Source organism: Haliaeetus albicilla, chromosome Z (assembly GCF_947461875.1).
Source record: "Haliaeetus albicilla chromosome Z, bHalAlb1.1, whole genome shotgun sequence".
Classification (NCBI taxonomy): domain Eukaryota; kingdom Metazoa; phylum Chordata; class Aves; order Accipitriformes; family Accipitridae; genus Haliaeetus; species Haliaeetus albicilla.
This window is the reverse complement of record NC_091516.1, coordinates 50951396-50978135: the sequence shown is the minus strand read 5'-3', so window position 1 is coordinate 50978135 and position 26740 is coordinate 50951396. Positions and strand designations below refer to the sequence as shown.

The following is a 26740-nucleotide window of genomic DNA, read 5'->3' as shown; positions in this document are numbered from 1 at the left end:
AGCTTATTTTAAGTAGGATCTCATTACATTGGTGAAAAAATAATTAAACACGTTTCATCAACATAAACATTTTACCAACTGAACTAAGACGCATACTGAAATCCAACGTAAGAATTTAGAGACCAAAGGAACCAACTTTAGCCATACGCATTTCCAACTTATGCTGTATTATCCCATGCCGATGATATACTAATAGTGTACTATGACAACACATATCAGTACATTTATCATAACCAAATATTTTGTACAAATATTTTGGCAAGTACGACAGCATTTGAGTGATGATGTTTAGGAAAGTCTGCACTCATAAATAATTCAAAGTATTATATTTAAGAGTGAACTTTTATTCAAGCTGCCATTTTTGAGAGTCTGACTACAGTTTCTTACAGGAACCACTCTGCTTGTTACACAAAACAATACTAAGGCTGTTTCTTTTTAAGATATAAAAAGGTAGAGAAAGAAGCATCACCATAACAATCATCATCATCACTACCATGCTTTTGTCACCCTTTTTCATTTCAGAAAAAAAAGCAGTGAATGCACCTCTGCGTCTACTGTATCCTAATATTTAAGCAACTGTAACAAACATTCAAAACATTACAGAAGAAACATCCGGTATCACCAATTTACCTTTTGAAACCAATTGCTCCAAATGGTAAGTCCTCAACTGATGTCTTAAAATTTAACATCATCCAAAGCCTCTCTTACTGATAGAGAGGAAATCTGTGATTCTAAAAATAATGGTATATACAGAAAACATTTTGAGGGCATGTTTACTATAAAGCAGAAATTTAAATTCAGTAAGTTAGACTTGTCTTCAAACCTTTTTTGTGCATCATTCATTCTATTTAACAGAACTGAGGAAGATAAAATAATATTTTACCAGTTACTTCGAGTGTCCTTAAAAATAGAGAAGAGTCTGGTTCCAGGAAACTGCTTTCAGTATATATACCTACGTGTATTTTCAAAGAACTGTAATTTTGACAAAATATTCATAAATCTATCAACTGCATTAGAAGTAACAGAAAAATTAACTAAGTAGTAAAAAGAGCAGGCAGAACATTAAGGAGCACTTTCAACAGAACAGCGGGGGGGGGGAGTTTTTAAAAACTAAAATTGATCTATATTGTATTATTCACGTAGGCACGACAGTTTACTGAAAAGCCTTCTACGCAAACTAAGCAGCTGTATGTTTCTCGCTACGCCTTTAAAAGGCATCCTTCAGTGTATGACTATCCAAATCAAGTCAAAACCGGGCTCCGCTGATCCCTTGAAGAAAATCCTATCAAGCGAAAAACGCTCCTCACAGCTCATAGCCAGGGTCCTCCATGTAAGTCAACAGGAAGAATTTTAAATCTCGACCCAGACAACGAATAGGATGAAACAATTAGGCAGCATATGCGTCTTCAAAAAATCGCTACACGTTCCTGCAAAAGCAAGGAGCGCTCTGCTGGCAATGACCTAATTACTAGAATAAAAGCTGCGTATCTGACAAAGGGAAAGAAAGGACCCGCTGCTTCATGCATAATTTATTAAGATTTCCCACAGCATTCGGGTTAAGTCGCGGACCCAAGCCTCTCTTTGTGATGTTAAATAATTTGTAAGAAGTCAGCGGATCCCCGGGCGCAGGGAACGCGCAGCGCTCCCCCCAGAGCGCTCCCCCCAGAGCGCTCCCCGCCAGGCCCGCTCGGCGCGGCTCGCCCTTCCCGGCGAGAGGGACGCGCTGCGGCAGCGGAGGCACCGCCGCCCCCGCCACTAACAAAGCCGGGCTGCCGCCACCCGCGGGCAGCGCCTCGCCGCCCCCCGAGGGGCACCGCCGCGCGCCGGGCGGGGGCTGCCCACCCCCCCTCCCTTCTCCTCTTCCCCCCAGCCCCGGAGCCCGCGCTGCGGGGCGCGCGGCCGCACCGGGGCTCCGCGCCGGCTTTGTGCCTCTCGCCGGCGCGGCGGGCTGGGGCTCGGTCCCGCCCGCAGTGGCTCCCCGCCGCGCCTGGCCGCCCGTCTCCCCGGGCGCGAGGTTTCCCCCCCCGCTCCGCGCCGACAGCCCTTTCTCGCAGCCCGGGTGGGGTGGGTTTCGGGGGAGGGGGGGGGGGGGGATCTTTTTTGGCCACAAAAGCCGCTTTCTTCTCCCTTCCTGGCGGCGCCGTCGCCTCCCTGTCACAGGCACAGGGAGCCCAGCCGCGCCGCCCCGCCCCGCCTGCCCGCTGCCGCCCGGGTGCGGCGGCCCCGGGGAGCCGCCGCCGCCGCACTCACCCCATGGCCGCGGCCGCTGCGCCTCCATCCCGCCGCCCGCGCCCGGCCCGGCCCGGCCGGCCCCGCCCGCGCCCACCGGCTGCGCCAGCGCCGCGGCCAATACTGCCCCGCCGGTCACGTGCGGCCCGGCGCGGCGGCGCGGCCAATGGGGCGGCGCGCCCCTGAGGATGCGCCCGCCCCCTCCGCGGCGAACAGCTGCGCCGCCGCCCCGCCCCGCGTCACCACCGCAGGCGGAGCCGCGCCGGCGGCCCGACCGGGAACTGCGGCTCTCGGCACCGGCGCGGCCCGCGGCGGCGGGCGGCCGCTGCGGCGGGCTGCCCCGCGCCCCACCGCCGCCCGGAGGGGCCGAGCGCTCTCCCGCGGCAGGCGAGGCCCGGGGCCGGGAAGTTAACGGGAAGGCGGCGAGGCGAGGCGAGCTCGGGCGCCGCGCTCCTCGCTGGACGGCCCTGCGGCCGTCCCCGCGGCGCACACCGCCGACGGCCGGAGCCGTCCCCGGCCTCTTGCCACCTGCTGCGCACGCATGACGTACAGCAGAGCCTGCGATTTCTGCCCATGCACACAGGCTTACAGCGGTGCCGGCGGCTGGGTAGGTTTTGAAGCGCCGAGCAGGCAGCAGGACCTTCCTCCCGACGCAGAAGCACGCGCAGCGGCACGTTCGAGCGCCAGTACTCTGCACAGCCCTGGGCAGGGGACCTGACGCGGCCTGCAGAAATCAGCGCGCAGGCATCGGCACGGCTCCGGTTGTGAGATGATCGTTCGTTCTCCTTTCAGTAAAAGTACACAAGGGCTAAAGACCGTGTCGGACTACGATCGTTTGCATTATATAAAGGCAAATACTTTGTTTTTATACGAAAATGAAACGAGGTTCTGCATGTATTAGGATTAAAACAGTTCATCTAACTTTTAAAGCACATACAGACACTGCCTCTGAAAAAGGTGACCTGTAGGCGTATCCTTCAAGGGTATCTCAGACCTATTTGCAGTTCAGTAAAAACACTGTTTTCATGCGCTTTTCAGACATAAAGTTGTCACCGCTACTTGCTAGTTTAATAACAGATCAAGAATGTACATGTTTAAGCTATACCAAATTACAACAGTCAGTACCGGTTTTAGTGATGGGTTGGAAAAAGTCCAAAAGACAGGTAAACAAACAAATCCATGAAACTATTTTAGAATCTTCTTTCAGAACTGATCTCTCTCCAAGGATAAGGATGTAACAAAGTATTCATGAAGATGACTTAAAACCCTACAGAAGCACACTACTGAATACAAGAGACAGCAGGAATTAAGCCATATTTCAGCTCTTTGAGTTTGTAGTCTGTATTTTCACTTTTTAAAAAAGGTTAACTAGGTAACAGGTACTATGGGGATGTTGTTTAAAAAAAATAATCCACCTCTAATATAAAAGGCAGCTTTGTAGAAACAGCACAGTATTAAGCCTTTTTAATCCTCTAGAAGTATTCAAGAATGAATCTATGGGCAGTGCAGTCCATCTCAACAGAATAGTGCCTGACAGAAAACATCTGAAAAAGTGCAACAGTTTCTCAGCTAGAGCAAATGAATGCCCTTCCCTGTGGCACTTCACATGAATTATGGAGCTACACACTTATACAAGTGGACATAAGGATAGATAGCTCATTAAAAACATGTATCTTTACATGCCTGAGGAAATTTCATTTTTCCTATAATCATTTCTTTGATTTGTATGAAAAAAGCAGGCTCATGATACCTCATGGTTGGGACCAGACAAAATTAAAGGCACGACAGACCTGTGTATGCATGTGAGCAATCACACCACAGATACTTAAATACTACTACAAATTTCAGCAGTTTTCTCATGGCTCCTTTTTCCAGTCATAGAAGGCAACACTCCACTCTCAGGAAAGATGTTCTTTACCAGATAACCCTTCATCAAACATCTTAACGTTACACATCTCCTTAATCATGATGTCATCTGCTACCTTCAGCATAGCATCACACACAATCCTCTTTTGACTTTCATCAGTATGGCTAACTATAGAGGTTCTGTCACTTAAGCTGTTAGGGCACACCATTTTAAACAAAAGTTTAGTGGGCCATATTCAAAGGTAACTGTTTCAGGCTATATGATTTTTTGCTACAAAGCTTCTATTAATTACAGCAATAGTTGACATCCCTCTGGTTTTTGATCCACTCAATTTCATTTCACAGAGACTGAGTTCACATTCCCTCAGCTGTAACAAATTATCACATGACTCTTAACAGGTTTAAAGTTTAGAACCTAGCCAGGCATTAGACCTAAAGACATCTTTCTTTCTATCTTACTGATGTTAGTACTGATACACACCACTGCTCCTTCCCTCAGAAAAGCAAACCAAAATGCTCCCAGTTTTTACTGTGCAGCTCTCTCCGTCCTAAAATTATTTACATTAGCGTAAGCATATACTCAAATAAGTATGGACATAGCTCAACACCTACCTTACCAGTTAGCAAGTTGTTGCAATATGAGTTGTGGCTTACATACCAATCAGGTTGGTCCAGTAATGGTTTTAAATCATGTTCAGAAATTGCAAGTGCAATGCAGTCTGGAATGAGTACTTTGCGCAAAGACAATACCAGACAACTGATGCCAAAGAAAATGCCAGAGAAACTGAAATCCTATACACTTTAAAACTAAATTGAATACTTCCAAGTGAAAAACTAAGCTCAATGCGTACAGTTAATTTTCTAGAATCCAAAATGGGAATATCAAAGATCGAAGGCTACATAATGTGTTCCAGTCATTTACACACATCACACTACATTTTCTGCAACTCTGAAAAACTAACTATAGCTCTCACTTTGTGAAAAGATCCTTGTTAGTCCCGGTACTGGTTAGTCCTTTCTGAGCATGGTAGTCACAAGCTGCATAAGTTTGAATAAATTCAGTGCTGATGAGCGATGTTAGATTCACTGCTCTATAGCGTGAGGTCCCGTATTTATTTGCAGAACAAGCAGACCATAAGCAGCAGCACAAATTCTCTAATACATTCTGCCAAGATGACAGTTGAGTGGGAAGCAGAAAGCTTTCCCTTCCTTGCTTATAGTAATGCCCATTCTGTTATGATTTCATAAAAATGGTAGCTTGTTTTGTGTCTGTGTCACATGCACTTGCCTCTGAAGCAAAATCCAACATTAAGTAAAATACCGTTTAAGAAACAGCACGTTATTAGTAATAACAGGACCTTTCTCACACTGTACCTTCCAGTGGTGTTAAAACATTGATATACAGCCAAACAGGTGAATGGTATTGCTACACATACTCTTTTTTGCTTTCAAAACTGCTTTCTCTGTGCAGTACAGAATTCTACTAATAGAACTGATACCAATGAAACAGTATTTGAATAAGAAAGGTCAGGCTCTCAGGAAAAAATGAAACACAGAAAGGAATTGTACAGAGAAAAGTCTTATTTAGACTAAGTTTATTTTTGGTTAGTTACTTTCTATCTGGCAGAAGGAACAAGATGGCTTTTTCATTTTTTGAAAGATACCATTACCATGACAGATCTACCAATACCTGCTCTGTATTACATAAAAACTCCTTTAAAATCTATCAAAAGAATGAAATCTCTGCATGGAAGCCATCGAATCTCAGGGACACAACATTTCAGTACTGAAAAATATCAGCTCAGTTTCAGTATTCAAAATACAATTACTTCTATTATTTTGGACAAGATCCCTGCAGTCTACCCAGCACAGCATTCTCAAACAGCCTAATGGGAATTTGGCTCCAGAAAAGGAACTGGCAATCTTTTCCTAGAATATTTTATGTAATCCATGCAATAAGTATTTCCCAACCTTTTATTGCATTTATAAAAATCCAGTCTGAGACCAACTAAAATTGTCATAACCCTGTTTCCCCCCCACTACTAAGCAGTGCTAAATAGAAGCTCTGAGCAGATTAAGATCCACATTTTTAAAAATATAAAGGACATTCCTCAAAATATTTATTTGCTTCACAAAATCAAGACTATTACAACAGCAAATGCAAGAGGTTTTCTAGTTTTAGATAACTGGCTCATAAATGGGACAGTTTTCTGTGCCTTCACAACCTCACCCTCTGCAGCAGTACCCTTCTCCCTAGCAGCTTTTAACTATTTAATATAATGAAAGTGATTGATATTTCATTACTAGTCATTGTACATGCACAGTACTACTTACCTCAGAGACTCCGGGCACTGAGTGGGTTGGATAATGAGTTAAATTCTCTCTCTCTGTTGCCAGGCTCTATGGTTGGTATTACTCGCAACTGTGAAGTGTAGTGTTGCCAATTTAAGAGATCTTGCCTTCAGAACTTTGCTTACAAGTGTTTTACACATTGACTTACATCAGGCTGCACCTTTTAGAAAGGTGCTATAAATAGATTTTATTAACAAAATAAACTGAAAACATTTCACATCTGTTTTACATAGATGCAAATTTCGTCTTAACACAGGACTTGATAAAATATTTTAGCAGCTGCTATAACCAAAGATTGTCTCCTGCCTTTCAACCTTATTTAAAAAATCTATGAAGCTGAACATGCTCTCTGCTTCTCATTTCCTTGGAAATTGTGAAGTTGCTTTCACCTCTCACTACCACACACAGACTGTGTATTGTTGCCTCTGAGCATTGTCCTTACCATGTGACTAGGATCAGTGATAGTTTGTATATACGCATACTGGGAATACTCATAACCTGCTCCCATAAGCAGTAACGCCAGTGTTTTCACCACGAAAAGCTGCATTCCTACTTTGTCCATCAGGAATCTCTCAGACATGTTGCATAGTATTTCCCCATACAGATGACCTCCAACTATGAGAATTAGATCATCAGAAAAAGAGGTTTCCTGAGGATCAAGAATCTAAAGGACCACCTTTCTCATGCAGATCCAGAAAGAATGGAGAAAAGAACTGTCACTGTTCCTAATGCATCATCCAGACCACATGCACTCAACTCTTCTGACACTAGTCCTACAAAAATAAACAGAAAATTTCTGTACTGAGAATACAGACCCAGAAATCAAGTTGTTCTGTTAAGATTTTCTATTATACTAATGTACTAAAATTCCACTTTTTTTTTTTTTTCAGAAGGTTGTGCTACACACATTCCTGAACTTGAGATTTTTCCAGAAGCAATGAAAAGATCTGTCTTTCACAGGGGTCAATTAACTACCAGAAAGTCATGTAAACAAGCTAAATAAGAAAAGCAGAAAAATGCATGCCTGTTAATTACTTCATAAATAAGCCAGACATACAGAAAGCAATCACCTGCTCTTTAAATCCTTCACTATCTCATGCTCTCTATTGTTTGCCAATTCCTTAGTTTTGTCCAGAAGTACTGCTTTCTTCCCTCTCACTGAGTTTTTCAATCTGCATGCAGGTTTCTTGCTGCAACTTAAAGAAATGAAGCTTCAAGGAGAAGGACTGCTTCCTTTCTCAAATCTGTTAGATCTAGTACAGAGCTGTGGCCTAATCTGTAGTATTGGTCACATATGTTCTAAAAAGAGTATAAAAATAACAGGGAGAGTTTGCATAGCAAACCATTAATCCGTTTACCTATTCTTCTATCTCAGCTACATAATAAACCCCATCTGACAAACTTTGTGTGGCACTACCTATGGTTTCCTCATCCTCTAATTAAAAGCAACAGAGCATCCCAGTATTTCATCGCTTTGTTTCCTCTACTGCAGCTCTTTCAGGCTTATAAAGTAGTTTACTGTTATCTGTGTACTGTAATTACCACTTCTTACTTCAGCCATGCCTTGTGTTTTCTTTCCCTTCTAACCAGCTGCATATTGTGTTTTCAGCCTTCCTTTTATTTACCTTTCTTTTCCACCTCCTCTTAATACTATGGCAAAGCGTGACAGTTGTTAGGCCTCGTTTCTAAGGGACTTTAATTTGAGTACAAGTCTTTATCAGAAATATTTCTGTTCAAATATAACAAAATAAGTTGTTACTTAATCTGGGCCTCACCTGTAGGACATGAGGAGGCAGCAAGTCAGACCAATGCTGTGCAGTACCTCAGATGAAAGGCAACAGTGAAGTTCAATACATACCTACATCAGCCCTTGCTTTCCCCAGCTAACCGCAGATACCTTCATCTTACCCAGTATTAACATTGGGCATTAATTTTCACAAAGATTTCTGGTTTTTAAAGGGAAAAACAATCCTATCCTAAAAGCTCTGTTGCAACTACGTAAAAGAAAGATGAAAAAGCTAAAAAGGCAGAAAATAGAAATGGATGGTGCTCACTCAATCCTCTAAAGGGGTGGACTTTTACAGAAATTTGAAAAGCTGATTTTAAAGATGCGAGCTAGAAAACTTACCATCTGTCTGTAATGTGCAGAAAGTGAATTCACACTGACCAGATAAACTAGAGTTGACTTTCAAGCATAGTTTAGTTTACTCCACTGATTCATGCATGTGCCTACCCACTCATCCCAAACCTCCAGCAAAGTAAAGGCTTATTCAGCACTTTTGGAAAACTGTAATTGCACCTTCTAACCCATCTTTAATGCCGTTTCAGTAATCTGCTAGCAGTATTGAAGGCTGAACATCTTCCATATAAAAGCCCTTGTCTAGCATACCTCAGGGATTCTCCAGGGAATTTTTTTCAGAGGAAAAGCTCTTCCTAGAAGACTGTTCATTAATTAACACAGATTTCTCCCCTTTTCCACATCTGGGCCACAGAATATAAAAATATTAAATGTTTAAACAAAGAACAAGAATTTTATGTTTTCCAATGTTTCTTGGAGAGTACCAGGCTCTGGATCTGCCTGGTCACCACTAGACCTATCTTTTGTAATCAAAGCACTCTGTCGTAGAATACTTTGTCCTTAGCTGTCGCATAGCTCTTGGCTCTGTTTTACCTTTTTACCCAAGGCTGCACACTGATCAGCTGCCCAGAGACTGATTAAGGGTCAAACCTAGTAGAAGAAACTGAGCACATACCTAGAATACTTAGAGTGGCCCGAGTTCCAAGACAAAGCCCTATTTTGCTTCTTCTTAATATTTAGCATCAACCATAAGAAGTTACAGTATTCACATCTATACATGACAAATGGATGAATGCCCATGCAGATGCACAATCAGATTCAGTTTCTTGTTACACTGTGGTTGACAGAGGTCACTGCTAAAAAAACGGATGCTAAACCTTCATTATTAAAGGAGAAAATATCCTAAGGTATTATAGACTCCTCAGAGTTTTTTAAAAACAATCCCCACTCCAATGGTGGCAAACTTAGTGCCTGCAAATGAAGGTAAGCTGAGATCACAAGAATTTTAAGCATTTCCCACACCACTGAAGGGGTTAAGTTTGCAAGCTAATTACCCCAGGTAGCAAGAAAAAGTCTGCACAGTGGGTACTACTTGTTCTGACAAGGAAGAAAAAACAGAAGACATCCCATGTCATTGGCAAAAAACCCTTCCGTCACACGAACAGAAAACCAAAGTCCTTCTCCAGAAACACAATCGGCAGTAATTGAAATTTTCTTACTTAAGAGTATGAATGAATTGCTCCCCAGTCTCACTTCTTACTTTTTCCACTTTCCCTGAATTTTTTGCCCTATCTTGTGACATGTCTTATCCCTTGGAAATTTCACGTGACATTCATGTCATGGCACTCATTCTTCATGTGATCAAACATGCACGTGACAGAAGTCATCTGGATGAGTGACTTGACTGGAACCAGATGTGCATCTGCCACATAGAAGGGTACACCTATGCTTAGTCATGTGATAGAGCATGGCCACTCCATCAAGTCCAAGCACTTCCATGAAAGGCTGTATAGCATGACTTCACTGAAAACAAGTAAGCTAGAAGAGCAGGGGCTTTCTAGTCCACACCTGCCTGATACTTTCTTGATATTCTTTTATTTACTCTTTATCACCTTTCCTTTCCCCAAGAGTAAATGCTGGCAAGCGCTAGTAGTGAGCCTATGAAAATCTCATTCCCCAGTTCAAATGCCTGGTAACATTCTACACCACAGGCTATGAGCAATGTAATTGCTTCAGAACAAGAATCACGTCTTTTTATGGGTTTGAGGTTTGCCCAACACAAAGCAGTTCTGATGCTTACCAGGCTTCTAGAGACTCCTGCAATATAATTAAATAACAACCTGGGAAATGCAGAACAGAGGCAAGAATGATGAAAAGCACTATCCATCCATGTTTACAAATGGTGCAATAAACTTAAAAGAATATTAATTTAATAAAAGAAACAATTCTCCTTCAAACAGTGAACTAGGTGGCAAATTGACCAAGAACAATTACTTGGCTTTGTAAAGAACTCCATCACTTATAAGTCACAAGTCAGAAAATTTTCAAGCAATAAACACTGATTGAGCAAGTAACAAATTCATACATTCCTACGCTATCTATATTCAGAGCAGTTGACTTTAAAGGCAAGAATTAATATATTGGCAGAGAGTAAATGCAAAACTTAACCCCAGTATGTTGAAGGTAGACGTTTTCCCATTATTCTCTGAACAAGTTAAAACATTCTAAAACACCCGAGACTTACAAAACAGTGAATTACAACCAGGCTTTGTCATTACAACTAGCTTCAGGTCTTCCTTGCTGCATGCATACTAGACTGTTACATGGACTTTTCAGTACCTTTACATCATTCAAGGCACTACTTGTGGAAAAAGAAAAAAAAAGAAAAAAAAAGAAGAAAAAAAAAGACCTGGACATCTTGCTCACAAGTAAAATTGAGAGAGAGATTTGGAACAGTATAAAGACAGTCATGTACAGACAACTACTTTTTTCATGCAAATAAAGCAAGACACAAATCCACTCGTTTTAGAGGAAGACAAGCTCTATTTCTCCATTCAATTCACTCTTTTCAGCTTCGAGCACTTGAAACATTTTTTGGAAAAAGCTCTATGAATCAACTCTAGTTCTCAAGGTCTTAACAATGACATTTAGACATTTAATTAGCAAGCCATCACTTGGACTGGCATCTAAACCTTTTGTCAGAGACCTAATTCCATGCCAATTCAAACATCCCATTAGTCTTATATTAACTAACAAGAAGTCTCATAATATTCTGGCTACTTGATTGCATTGGCATGCATTAACACAACCGCGGAGTGAATCTAACTAAACGCAAAGACATAGACTGACAGTGTACACATGTTAAACTAGCAAGGATGTTCTAAGACAAAAATATAATAACCACATGCATGTATGAACTGGTACTCAGGCATACTCTGTCCTTCCTGGTAGCCTGGATACAATTATGACATCCAAGTGGAAAAAAAAAACCAAAAACCATCTGATCAAATTAAAACTGTTTCACTGATTCCAAGCTGAGTCCTGATCTTAAACCTTTCTGGAGCTCATTCTGAACCATATTTAGAGATTTACACATGTGAATTAAGTACCATTATTCTATGTTGGCATTTCTACCCCAAGTCATATTCAGTATACAGAATATTAAAGAAGTTATGAACATATATAACAATACCTATAAACAAATGAGCTACATTTGGAACCAAAGAAGAAAATACACATTAGCTAATGCCGTTTTTCAGCTTGTATTTCTAATTTAGATCTGCAGCTTCCACTGAAATAACAACAAAATATAAAATGTAGAAAAATGCTAGAGCAAGTGGCAGGAACTCTGTGGGTTTTTTTCCTGCTCTTGCGGAAATAGGAATTTTACAGAGGTCTGAGTCACCACTCCACTAGACTGAGCTAAAATTAGAGTCCTATACAATGAAAGGCTTGTAGTTGAACAATTTGAATACCAGGGAACAAAATCCCAATAGAGTCATTCTGCTGAAATACAGGGGAGGAGGAAGACTGGTACCAAGAAAGATTAAAGAAATAGACATATACGGGAATTAGGAAGTATTCAGAGTTGTGCTTAATCCTAGTATTGATAAAGTCCATAAACAAAATTTTTGTTACATGGTATTATTAAAAAATCAATTTAGATTTGTGTTAAAAAGCAACAATATGGAAGGAATTTGGCCATATATTAGGTTTTGCTAACCTCAGAATCTCATGTATCTCTGCACTGCCTGCTGACGCTGTCTTCTTGGCAGTGGTAGGTGCCAATTATAGCGTCAAGGTTACTGGCACCAAAGCTTTTACTCCAAAATCGCTGACGAGGAGGCTGCTAATACCAAAAGTAAGTAAGTAAGTACATTCTAACATAATCAGCATTTTTCTTGTTGTTGGTCTAGATCCTGGTGTATAGCACCTGCTGACAGCCAACAATTTTACCCAAATTTTATTCCACAGCCAAGCCTTTAATGACTAATACAGAGTAATCAAGGAGACTTTACATGAGCCCTTGGATCTCAAGTTATGTGGGAAACAGCTTAGAAAGAGTAGACATTTTGAATGCACATCCTTCTGAGCAGAAAATACAGAAGTTGAAAACAATCTCAGTGAGACAATGCAAGCATTTAGCTCCAGAAATCCCATTATTCAAGGCGTGTACAGTGTTTCCTTTGCGGAATGTCTAATTCAAACACCTAAATCTCCACCCCCACCCCCCACCCATAGCTGAATTCTAAAAAAGCCTAACCAACAAAACAAAACCTAACAAAAAATAAAACCCGAACAAAAGAAGTAGTTCTGGGTTCAAAAAAACAACTTCTGTCTTGTATCCCTTCTACTATAGTAAAAGAACCACAGCTACTTAGCCCTTTATGACCTATGCTTTGCACATCATAAACGGGAATTTTCTACTCAAAGAACTCCTAAACATGACGAAAAGAGACACTCCTTTCTTGGGCCAAGTTTTATGGGCACTGGAAGGGCACTACAGCAGGACTGATAAAATACAAACTTCTCTTTCAGAATGGAAGCTGATTTCTCTTTGTCATGAAAATGAAGCTCCTACCTATCCATTTGAAGCTTTTGCTGCATAGCAACATGACAAAATGGCCAGCATTTTCACCAAAAAGCAGGTTGCAACATGATACTAAAATTTCAAATCAGGCACTAGGATCAGCTACAGGAAAGGTATTTCTTACTAAACAGGCAAGAGCAGAGTGAAGGTCACCCACTTCCTTAGGCCCTTACAAAGCATTAAGCAGACTTCTGACAATGTTTCAAAGCTTTGGGAACTAGAAGTCAACATGTAATTGCAAGAAAAAGTTCACAAATGAAGGCATGATAAATTGCTGATCTAAACAAGCTTCTAGACCAATGTGACCAACCATCAAGACCAATATGAGTACTAAAAGACCCTGCAACAAGAAAAAAAATTTTCAATTATGTTTTCAAAACACATCCGATAATAGGATGGTGTTTTGAAAACAAGTAACCACAGAAAAGGATATTTAAGATGAGCAGCACAAGCAAAGATATATAGACAGTAGCAGTGATGTACTTAAGCCACCTTAAAGAGGCCACAACGGTCCTGTGAAACAGGATGCCCTCTGTATAAACTATGCAAGCCTTGCTAACAACTGTGCCCCCCGAAGAACAACTAAAAGACTGGTAAGAAGGGAGCATCCTACCCCAGGTGGTACTGAAAGTTGCATAATTGCTAATAGGCATGAAGTCAGCAAAGATCTTCAGTAACTGGGAGAAGGTAAAGGCAGCAGGGGGAGATCATGACCACCAACTCAAATCAAGACCGAAAAGTCTTACCCACCCCACCCCTCCCTGAGCACGCGCTGTAGAATAAAAGAACACTGTACCTTTAATTTGAAGTGGGGAAAACTTCAGCCCAATAGAAACTGTGGCAGATAAGCAACTACCAATAAGAGTTTGGGGGAAGAACTTTGGAAACTAAATATGTAAAACTAAACTGTATAAATTGCTTGCCTGTTCAGGTATAAGGTGTGCTAGCTTTGTGGATTACCACCTAGCTCCCATCTTTGCGCAAACATGAATTGGAATAAAATACCTCTGCTCTGTGTGTACGTTGGCCTTTCGCACACCGGGTAAATGACCCCACTTTTGGGACAACAGCAGCATTACACTAAGATGGGACAGCGCTGACAGCCTTGCCCAGTTCATCTTGCTGCACCTGATGGGGAGGAGAGAAGTGAGTGGACTCCAGCATGCACCGACCTGTTATTAAGGGACTCTATTGGCTCCTCTCCTACAGTTAGGCAGTAAGCGACACAATAGTGCAACACTATTGGAAAAGAGGTATTTTCTGATAGATAAATAAGGGAAAAGGGAAAAAAAGTCTTTGGGGGAGTAGCAAGCATTTGGGGGGACATTTTGTCCCATTTGGGCTCTGCGTAAGATGCATCAAAAGATACGCAGCAGTAGCATAATTTCATTCCTATGCATTGTTTTTGTAACAAAGAGAGACATCCCTCATTTTGGTGTATGAAACACTGGGTTATTATTTCATTTCTACATGTTGTTTTGTAATGAAGGGAGACATCCCCTCATTTTGGTGTATGGAATGCTGGGTTAGAATTGGTACTGATATGGGCAATGCTACTTCTCTGGAGACTTCCCTTTGTTCTCCCTTAGAAAGCACCTTGACAAACTGGAAAAAGTTTGGAGGGGATCCCCTAAAGAAAGATAAATTAAAAGCTTATTGTGCACAATGGTGGCTGATGTATGAATTGGAGGATGGAGAAAAAGGACAGAGAATGGATCATTGAATTATAATATTATTTTACAATTGATGTTGTTTTGTAGAGGGATGGATAAATGGGGTGAAGTTGCATATGTTGATTTGTTTTTGTTTTAAGACATGATCATGAAACACATAAAAATGTAGAATGTTGATGGATGATGGTGATGGAATGTATTAGCAGAAAGTATTAACAGAAAGGAAAAGAAAAAGAATTATTGTTTTGGAAAAGAATGTAAAATGAGATGTGTTAAGGACACTGGGGAGGCTGAAGATGTGTAGATCTTGGTCCCAGAGGGGAATCCGGTTAAATGTAGAATGAAGAGATGAGAAAAGGAAATCACAGGATAGTAGTGAGAGTGAAGATGAAGACCAGTCCACTTCCAGCTCAAGAGCAGGGAGTGAGAATTTTAGCCCAATCTCAGGGAGAATGAGGGGACAGCATCCCATTATACAAGCTCCTTTGAGACAGGTAATGAGGGTGGAGGGACAGCCAGTATTTGTGCATGTCCCATTCACTACCTCAGATCTATTGAATTGGAAGCAATCAGTGGGGTCCTATCAAGAAAATGCGGAAGGAATGCCCACAGAAAGAAAAATTATTTGCTGAATCCTCAGGAAAAGGGGGGCCAGAATCAAGTACTAACCTAATTTACTAGGGACATCTGACACTGAGTGAAGGGGACAGGAGGAGAATATTGAGATTTCCCCAGCCAATCCCCTTGTTCCCACAAAGCTGGGGAATGAAGTTATAAATCTTCTGATAGATAGCAGAGCAACCCATTTGGTAGTAAGTAGCTGTAAGGGGCCTTTAAGTAAAATGTATATGCCAATTGTTGGGGTCACAGGAAAGTGAGCTTTTAGGCCATTTTTAAAACCTATGGAATGTACAACTGGAAATACTATTTTGAGTCATGAATTTCTATATAAACCCGAATGCCCCCTACCATTTTTGGGACGAGACCTATTGTGTAAACTGAAAGCACAATTAACATTTTTTGATAAGTCTATTCTGCTACACATGCCTGAAGAGACAGCATGGAGAGCTGAGTTGTGTCTATTGACTGAAAAGAAACAAGAAGAGACCAGAATCCCAGAGGAAATTTTAGGTGCTGTAATACTTCTGGTATGGGCCTCCAAGAAACCTAGATGAGCCAAGAATGCTGCTCCAGTAAAAGTCAAATTAAAACCAGGAGCCCAACCAGTAAGAAAGAAACAATTGAAGGGATTTTTAGGAATGGCCAGACAGTGCCAGCTATGGATTCCTAGTTTTAGACTGATTGCCAAACAGTTACATGCTGCTCTAAAAAGACCTGAGGGAATCTTGGGATGGACAGCAGAATCCTGTACAAGTTTTGATGAAATTAAAAGAAAGCTGATGGAAGCTCCGACTTTGGGATGACCAAATTTAAGAAAACCCTCTCAATTATATGTACATGAGAGACAGCAGGTGGCTCTGGGAGTATTAACACAGAAATTGGGAAATGAAAAGAGACCAGTGGGATACTTTTCCAAACAATTGGGTAAGATCAGCAAAGGTTGGCCTGCTTGCTTGAGGGCAGTAGCACTGACCATAACCTTGACTGAAGAGTCTCAAAAACTGGCACTGGGCCAACCGATTACCATGTTTGTACTTCATGCTGTATCATCCCTCCTTGAGAATAAGGGGCATCACTGGATTTCCCTGATTAGCTAAATATCAAGCTGTGTTAGTGGAGCAAGATGATGTCACACTTTCTTTGATCTCCACTTTGAATATTCCCACCTTGCCCCCAATCTCTGAATCCAATTAATTGCAACATGATTGTCTAACCACTATTGAACAAGTGTATTCCAGCAGACCAGACCTACAGGATGAACCCCTGCCTGATGCGGAAGTAGAGGTCTTCACTGATGGCAACAGCTGTATGCTGGAAGGAAAACAAAGAGCTGGTGTATTGGGTCTGGCCGAGATGAATTTAATTCTCCCCATAGGAGCCCCCTAGTGCTGTGCTCTGTATTAGTAGCTAGAAAGGTGTTGATTAACACACCAGTGTTTTGGCTGCTGCTGAGCAGTGCTTGCACAGCATCAAGGCTGTCTCTCCAACATTTCCACCCTCCCTCCCCTCACCGGCAGGCTGGGGCTGGGCAAGATCTTGGGAGGGGACATAGCCAGGACAGCTGACCCAAACTGACCAAATGGATATTCCATACCATATGACATCAGCTCAGCTATAAAAGTTAAGTAGAGGGAGATGGAAGGGCAGGCATTTTGTCTTCTGGAGCAACCACTATGAGTACTGAAGCCCTGCTTCCCAGGAAGTGGCCAGACATTGCCTGCTGATAGGAAGTAGAGAGTAAAATCTTTTGTTTTCCTTTGCTTTCAATTTATTAAACTGTCCTTATCTTGACCCATGAGCCTTTTGCTACATTTTCTCTCCCCTGTCCAGTTGAGGAGGGGGAGTGATAGAGCAGCTTTAGTGGGCACCTGGCACCCAGCCAGGGTCAACCTACCACAGCTGGATATGCAGTGGTAACAAATGCCCAACCACTAGAAACTAAGGCACTGCCTACCAACACTTCCACTCAAAAGGAATAGCACTGACCCAAGTTCTGGAATTAAGTCATGGAAAAAGAGTTAATATATACCCAGATACTAAATATGCATTGGGGGTGGTACATGCACATGGGGCAATGTGGAAGGAAAGAGGACTGTTAAACTCACAAGGAACTCAAACAAAATATGGGACCAAAATTTTGAGACTGCTGCAAGCGGTTCTCCTACCAAAGAAGGTTGCACTAATGCACTGTAAAGCCCATCAAAGGGGAAATAGTGAAATTATAAAAGGAAAACTGGAAGACTAATTGTCTTGCAAAAAAGGCAGCTCTAAAGGAGCCAAAATTTGAAGGAGCTTTAATACCAGGGCCTTGTTTAGAATTACCACCACCAAAATATACTGAGAAGGAAGATCAATTAGCAGAACAAATAGACTGCTCCAAAAATGAACAAGGTTGGTGGATAACACCATTAAAGCAATTATTGATTCCTGAAAGAATGATAGAAACTTTGCTCAAGAGATTACATCAGGAGACACATACAGGAGCAGATGCACTGACAATAACTGCAAAAAGAAATCTTTTTGGACCAAAAATGCAAAGGGTAGCAGACATGGTAGTAAAAGAGTGCCCCATCTGCTGTGCTAATAATCCCAAAATTGGGAAAAAGGTTATAAAAGGAATTGTGAAACAAGGAATAACTCCTAGGGAATACCGACAAATCGATTTTTCAGATTTTTATTTTTTTTACAACCTAGGTGTAACCAATATAAATATTTATTGGACTTGATAGATACCTTTTCTGGTTGGCCAGAGGCTTTCCCTTGCTGTACCAACACAGCTAGAGAGCTAATTAGAATCTTACTGAAGGAAATAATACTCCAATTTGGTATTCCAGAAAGAATCTCCTCTGATAACGTGCCTCATCTTATTGCAGAAGTGGTGCAAGGGATTTCTAAGTTTTTACAGATTAAGTGGTAATTACACACCCCTTGGAGGCCACAATCAAGTGGAAAGGTAGAAAGAATGAATCAAACTCTTAAACAACTTGCTAAACTGTGTGAAGAAACACACCTTAAATGGACAGAAATTCTACCTTTAGCTCTTTTATGAATTCAAGTAACTCCTATGGTCAAAGAGAAAGTAAGTCCTTTTGAGATTGTGGATGGGAAAGCATATCCCATGAATTTTTTTGAACAACGAAGGAGACCAAATGCATATAAAACGGCAGGCTGATGTTAAAGAACATTTGATTCCTCTTTCACAGACTTTATCTTCACTGCACAGGTATGTAAATCAGAAGTTCTCTCTCCTGTTGGATATACCAGTTAATCCGTTCCAACCAGGAGACATCATTTACATATGGACCTGGAAAGATGAACCTCTAAAGGAAAGGACCTTCCACTCTGTTATTTAAAACCTATACTATAGTCAAAGTGGAAGGAATTGACTTCTGGATTCCTTACATGTGAGTGAAAAGAGCACCAGAACCAGATTAAGAAAAGTGGAGAGCCACACAGACTGGGAAACTTAAATTTCAGCTAATCAGAGATCGTTGAACTTTGTGAGAATGAAGAAGCTGATTATTATAATATGACATTTGGTACAAGCTCTAGGTCAAGAGAATTTGGTTTTACAGCTTATCCAGTCCTTTAGGCGAATCCAGAATGTTAGCAGCATAAACGCTTGTCTCCCTCCACCTGAGTTGGCAGACAATCCTTTAAATGGGGGAATATTAACTTTCGACTTAGAAAAAAGTTCTGAACAACAATTGAAATAGGGTGGTTAAATAAAATATTACACGGAATAGAATTCTCCCTTACTAGATGGTTGGCAAACCTAATTAAAACTTTGATCACTGTTGTAATTTTTACAACCGTACTTTGTTTTGTTTTAAGTTGTATCAAGAGACTGGTTTTACAAGCCACAACTAGAGCATATATAATGACGATAAAACAAAGTAGTGAGACTTATGAGACTCAAATGAAGAGATCCCAGTCTCAAAGGGGGAAAATTATGTACTTAAGCCACCTTAAAGAGGCCACAACGGTCCTGTGAAACAGGATGCCCTCTGTATAAACTATGCAAGCCTTGCTAACAACTGTGCCCCCCGAAGAACAACTAAAAGACTGGTAAGAAGGGAGCATCCTACCCCAGGTGGTACTGAAAGTTGCATAATTGCTAATAGGCATGAAGTCAGCAAAGATCTTCAGTAACTGGGAGAAGGTAAAGGCAGCAGGGGGAGATCATGACCACCAACTCAAATCAAGACCGAAAAGTCTTACCCACCCCACCCCTCCCTGAGCACGCGCTGTAGAATAAAAGAACACTGTACCTTTAATTTGAAGTGGGGAAAACTTCAGCCCAATAGAAACTGTGGCAGATAAGCAACTACCAATAAGAGTTTGGGGGAAGAACTTTGGAAACTAAATATGTAAAACTAAACTGTATAAATTGCTTGCCTGTTCAGGTATAAGGTGTGCTAGCTTTGTGGATTACCACCTAGCTCCCATCTTTGCGCAAACATGAATTGGAATAAAATAACCTCTGCTCTGTGTGTACGTTGGCCTTTCGCACACCGGGTAAATGACCCCACTTTTGGGACAACAGCAGTATTACACTAAGATGTCAGCAATTTGAGGCAAAGTTGAAGTTCTTTGCAAGACTGACATCTGAATTTAGATCTACAAAGACAGCACTACTATGACCTGCATCCAAGAGGAACAGCTGAGGATCTCAGTATTTTTATTCAGATACTGTACATACAAAATACAACTTAGTAAGATTATGAACTTGTTTAATGAAACTATTTTGCTCCATTTTCAAAAGGAATGTCTTGTTTCATAGTTTAATGAATCTTAGCCTATTCCAAAGGATGTTATACATACACAAAGCAATGGAGGTAACTGTTTTGACTGAAGTGACAATTTCATGCAGTTAAAAAAAAAAACCACAAAAAACACACAAAAAACCTGTTGCACTTTCCAACATACTCTTTTCAGATGGTTCAAGACAGCAAGGAATGGACTGCATTATTAAAATAAATCAAAGATAAATTAGGCATTTTCTACTCCAGAATTTTTTTTTAAATACAGAAACATTTTAAATGTTTAAATTATCAATGATAATTGAATGTTTCACTGTTTCCATTATCATTCAAATAAAAATAAAAGCTGTTACTCTATCACACTATTAGAAGAAACCTTGACCATTAAAGCATCTATTAGGATAACAAGTAGCATGACTGCTTCTTGTAGAACATGAATGCATCTGCTCAAAATCTTACAGCAGAGCCTCATGAAAAGCTTATTCCTAGAGTTACTACATTCCAGGACAGTACTGTTACCAGGTCTGAAATAACACTTCTAGAAAAATCAGGAACTGAAAGACTCTAACCTCTGAACTACTAAATTCCAATATAGGAATAACTAAACCTTCTCCTGCTCCTCCCCCTAAACAAAAGCACTGAAATACAGGTACAGCTATATACTCACCTCAATTTTAACTTGCTCTGCAGCACACTCTTTTGTTTCTCTTAATTACAACATATAACTACTCTTCTACCATCAACACCTTTTCTTATATTCTCCTTCAAATCCAAGCACAACTGGCACAAAAAGCAACATTACAAACTTCACAAGCTTGGCAAATCAATCACTTCTGAGAACAGAGATCAGCTGCAAGGTAAGACATTGTAAGCAAGAACTTTACACCCACAGCGCAGTAAGAGCTACCTGTAACAAACTGGAGAATCATCATTATAATGATTGAATTGTAGGGAAGAACAAACCCTATCAACTCTATCCCAGCAGAGGCCACATATTTATTACAAAGACTAGTTATGAAAAATGATTAATTATAAAACCCCCAAACACAAAACACTCTTCACAACAACAAAAATCTCTGCACACTACATGCCGTATTTCTTTGTTTTTAGTAACACTCCTCAATTTCTAGGAAACAACACAAAGCCACATTACATAAAACTACTAGGTTAGACAAACTCCGTGTAATAATTCTGATGTAGTAACACTTTGCTCCTGTCACTCTGAAGTTTACTCTATTTCTCCAAGGATAACCCAAGTAGCAACATGGATTCAGATCTGTTCTGCTGTATATACCTGACTATAAAGTCTGTGACCAAAGACGCTCACAGGATTTTTGTCAAAAAGAGTCTTGCAAAGACAATCTGATGCGTAATTTCCACTAAAGCCATAGGGATACATTTAATATTACAGTACTTCTGATTTTCACCACCATGTTGGAACCTCATTTCTTATTTATCTAACCACATCCTCAGTCTACATTTTTATTCACACTAATACTTAACTGATTTGGGGGAATATGGAAAGGTAAGAAAAATACTGCTGTATAACAAAAAAAAAAATCCCCCAAACACAAGAAGAAATCCAAACCACAAACAAATCACACATCAGGAGACAAACCAAAATAAGCAGCAGGAATCCACTTCTGCATATACAGTGACAGCTGAAGTTCTATCCTGACATACTTATTCAGACATTCAAATAATTTTATTAGAATCATAGAATCGTTTAGGTTGGAAAAGACCTTTAAGATCATCAAGTCCAACAGTAAACCTAACATTGCCAGGTCCAGCACTAAACCATGTCCCTAAGCGCCACATCTACCAGTCTTTTAAATACCTCCAGGGATGGTGACTCAACCACTTGCCTGCGCAGCCAGTTCTAATGCTTGAGAATCCTTTTGGCGAAGAAATTTTTCCTAATATCCAACCTAAACCTCCCCTAGTTCAGCTTGGGGCTGTTTCCTCTTGTGCTATCACTTTTTACTTGGGAAAAGAGACTGACATGCACCTTGCTACCACCTCCTTTCAGGTACTTGGAGACACCTTATTGGTCTCTACTCAGCCTCCTTTTCTCCAGGCTAAACGACCCCAGTTCCCTCAGTCACTCCTCGTAAGACTAGTGCTCTACTAGACCCCTCATCAGCTTCGTTGCTCTCCTTTGGACATGCTTTAGCACCTCAGTGTCTTTCTTGTAGTGAGGGGCCCACAGCAGAAGACAGTATTCGAGATGCAGTCACACCAGGGCCGAGTATAGGGGACAATCACTTCCCTAGTCCTACTGGTCACACTATTTCTGATACAAGCCAGGATGTTATTGGCCTTTCTGGCCACCTGGACACACTGCCAGCTCATATTCAGCCAGCTGTTGATCAACAGCCCCAGCTCTTTTTCCACCAGGCAGCTTTCCAGACACTCTTCCCCAAGCCTGTAGCATTGCATGGGGTTGTTGTGACCCCAGTGCAGGACCCAGTACTTAACCTTGTTGAATCTCATATAACTGGCCTTGGCCCATCGACCCAGCCTGTCCAGATCCCTCTGTATAGCCTTCCTACCCACAAGCAGATCAACTCTCCTGCCCACTTTAGTGTCATCTGCAAACTTACTGAGGGTGCAATCAATCCCCTCATCCAGGTCATTGATAAAGATATTAAAAAGAACTGGCCCCAATACTAAGCCCCGGGGAACACCACTTGTGACTGGCCACCAACTGGATTTAATTCCATTCACCACCACTCTTTGGACTTAGCCATCCAGCCAGTTCTTTTTACCCAGCAAAGAATATGCCTGTCCAAGGCATGAGCAGCCAGTTTCTCCAGGAGAATGCTGTGGGAAACAGCATCAAGAGCTTTACTGAAGTCTAGGTAGACAACATCCACAGCCTTTCCCCTCACCTACTACGCAGGTCATGTTGTCATAGACGGGTATCAGGTTAGTCAAGCAGAACCTGCCTTTCATAAACCCACGCTGACTGGGCCTGATCACCTGGTTGTCCTGTACATGCCACATGATGGCACTCAAGGTGTTCCACTCCATAACATTCCCCAGCACCAAGGCCAGGCTGACAGGCCCGAGTCGGAAGTCACCCCACTAACTAAACAGGGAGTTCACAATCCAAACACAAACTCCAGTAGAGTCTGTAACAGAGCCAGAGGGGGCTTGAGGGGAACGCTTCTTATTGATCAAATAAATTTCAATTTCTAGTATATAAAAAAAAAGTGGGAATCTTATTCAAAGAAATAGCAGCAAAGCACAACCAAGCCATAAAACTCAATATATGACTCAATTAGCTTAAAAGTTGTCCTGGTTTCAGCTCAGGTAGAGTTAATTTTCTTTCTAGTAGCTGGTGTAGTGTTATGTTTTGCATTCAGTATGAGAAGAATGTTGATAACACATGGATGTTTTCAGTTGTTTCTAACTAGCGTTTAGACTAAGTCAGGGATTTTTCAGCTTCTCATCCCCAGCCAGCAAGAAGGCTGGAGGGGCACAAGAAGTTGGGAGGGGACATAGCCAGGACGGCTGACCCAAACTGGCCAAAGGGGTACTCCATACTGTGTGACATCATGCCCAGTATATAAACTGGGGGTGGATGGCCTGTGGGAGGATGGCCTGGGAGGGTGATCGCTGCTCGGGAACTAACTGGGCATCAGTCAACGAGTGGCGAGCAATTGCATTGTGCACCACTTGTTTTGTATACTCCAATCCTTTTATTAGTATTGCCATTTTAATATTGTTATTAATAGAACAGAAATGAAGAAACTAATAATGATAATAAAGTGCTCTTATCTCAACCCATGAGTTTTATTCCTCCCTCCCTCCCCCCCCCCCGTTCTCTCCCCCATCCTACTGGGTTGGGGGGGAAGTGAGTGAGCAGCTGCGTGGTGCTTAATTGCTGGCTGGGGTTAAACCACGACAAAGTGAAAGGACAATGAGACAAAGTAGGCATGTTTGAGCAATATAACTAAATTTCTGTATAAAATTGTTTGTTTATTGGATTTTTTAACCCTATAAGAAAAATTATTGCTTAGTTCTAAAGAGATTCTTAGCTGAAGCCCTTTAAATGAAAGAACAGCAGCAATGTGAGATCTCCATAGCAAGGGTTTCAGAGAGGAGAAAAAGCTCATGTGATCCCAAGAACCTTTTTGCATTAATAAAGGGAAAGCCAACTCACACAATTTATGCTTTCATGATTTCTTTGCACTCTTGTTACACAACAATGAGAAGTCCTAGTTTCCTTCCAGTTCCCTCCACATGCCAGTTACTACAAAAAGTCTTCACCGTAACTAAAGGAAAAAATACGCATAAAGGAAGTTGAAGCTGAAGCATAACAATGATCTCATGACATTCACTTTAAAAGTAATGCTTCTTGCTTCGGATTGGTTGAATCCATTTGGCATACCATTTTTTTTCAAATGCAGTTTAAAAATATAAGGTTACAGCACCTGAATAGGAAAAAGGTTCCGTTTCTCTGCATTTCAATTAGTGACCTAATGTTACTTAACTCTTGCCATAGGCTTAACTTACCAAAATGTTAGCAGTTCTCCTGAAGCAAAGCTTTCAAATCTGTGTTTCTCCACTGGTCCGTAGAAAAATCTCCCTTGTTCAATCAGTACTTGGTGGAAGCAAGTACATGAAAACAGTTTCTGCAGAACCTTATTTTATTTTTTGGAAAGTTAAAAGTTTCTATGACAGCTTTATCAAAAGGCTTGTCTTTCCAGTTTTACAGGTCACTACCATCCTATTGTTTATTATGAAGGGGGCCAAGGCAACAACAAACAAGTCCATCGTATAGTTTAGTACACTTGTATCTTCACTTCTCCATTACTCTGCAGTTACACAATGAAGCCGACATTTACAGAAATCTGAACTATTTTACTTCACACTCAATCACTTCTGAAGCCCTGAATGACAGCTAAGGCTAGAATGACTTCAGAAACTGAGGCTGTAGTCACAGACACCTGTACAGATCCACCCCTCATTACAAGAGGTCAGAGAGGACACATAACAGAAGAAATAAGCCCTGCTAATACCGAGTTTTGAAGTTAGACTCATCTAACAGTTAGAGGAAGGTTTTTGCAGGTCAAGGACTTTAAATATCTTTTCATACAAGACAGCAGCTGAGCTCTTCCTAAGACCTAGTCACTGGGCCTTAACCCTATTGCCTTCATATTCCAGTGGTATTTTAGCTACCTAATATCTGAATACTTCAAGGCAGATTTTGAAGAACAAAACCACTAAATGAAGTCAAATGGCGTTATACTACCACACACACCAAAAAAAAAAAAAAAAAAAAGGCAAGCAAGCCACTACTGGCTTTGAGTAACACCCACGAGATCAGGCTCCTTCTGCCTGGGGAGCTGCAGCTACGGGACTCAGCCCTGTGCCGGCGCGGCGACCCGCCGCCGGGGACGAGGGGCAGGGGCGGGCGCCTTCAGGGAGAAGCGCACACAAGCCTGAGCCAGACGGAATCCTGCTTCAAACCCGCCCGGGGCTGCCGCTAGCGGGGGCTGCCCGAGAAGGGCCCGGTGAAGCGGGCAGGGTCCACCGGGGCCGGCGCTTCGGCCGACGGGCACTCACCTGTCCGCCTTCCTCTCCCCGCCCGGCAGCGCCGCCGCGACTCCTCCGACGCCTCCCGCCGCTGCCGCCACCGGTGCGGACCCGCGAGCTGCGCCTCCTCCCCGGGGCGGGCGAAGGGGCAGCCGGCGGGCGCGCATACGGGGACAGCCGCTCCCCCTCCTCACCGGCGAGGGCCGGCCTCTGCCCCGTCTCCCCAGCTCCTCATATCCCCGCGGAGGGCTCCGGGACAGCCCGGCCTCCTCCCCAGCTCCTGCGCGGGCCCAGACCCTGCCCGGCAGCCGCCCCCCTCGGGCGCGCCTCAGCCGCGACGCCGGGGCCCTCTCCCCGCCAGCCCGGCCCCCCCAAACGCCCGCCTCACTGGCTTCCCGTGACCTATCGCCCCGCCGCCATCTTGCCCGAGGGGAGAGGAGAGCGCGCAGGCGCAGTCGAGGAAATCCCGGCCGCCGGGGCGGCGCGCATGCGCGAAGGCGGGAGCTCCCCCCGCACCCCTCTCGGTGGCGCACACCTGCCGCGGGGGGAGGGCCCGGCGGGGGCGGGGCGGCGGGTACCGGTCCCCCGCCGCCTCCCAGTCCGCCTGCCGCCTCCGTGGCTTCGCGCCGGCGTGGGACGGAGGCCTGGAGCGGGGCGGCGTTGCGCCGACAGGGCGAAGTCGCCGGGCGGTGAGAGCCCGAAGCAGTGCTCGAGTGGTTGGAGCAGAACAGAGGTACTCCCCTGTAGAGGGGTGGCCTGGCTCGACTGTGGAGAGTAACGTGCTGTCAGGTGTCGGAGAGACAGGCCAGAAACGCCACTCGCCCTGGCAGAAAGCTGTGTGCCCACGGGCAGCCAACTCTGGAAGCTGAAGGAAAAGGTGGGATGTACCCCCATCCTTTCTCTATGTGTTTATTGGGACCCTCACCCAGCAGTCAGCCAGGCAGTTTCCCTTCACAGAAGGTACGTTCTTCCCTGTCAGCCCATGTTTGTCCATGCGCTCGGTGAGCTTTTAACATAAATGGTT

The 26740-nt window shown here is 42.7% G+C and overlaps 1 protein-coding gene across 4 annotated transcripts in view; it reads right to left on the bottom strand.

Moving 5' to 3' along the window:
• The window catches only part of APC (APC regulator of WNT signaling pathway), a 103953-nt gene extending 77818 nt beyond the window's left edge, over window positions 1-26135 (bottom strand). For 2 of the 4 annotated variants that reach the window (XM_069775774.1, XM_069775779.1), the window contains exon 1: window positions 25747-26135. The gene's annotated coding sequence lies outside the window, so the exon portion shown is untranslated. Of the gene's footprint in view, window positions 1-2250; window positions 2351-24693; window positions 24782-25746 lie in introns of those variants that run through there. The other 2 variants (XM_069775778.1, XM_069775775.1) reach the window with 2 other exon arrangements.
• Between the last annotated feature and the right edge of the window lie 605 nt (window positions 26136-26740).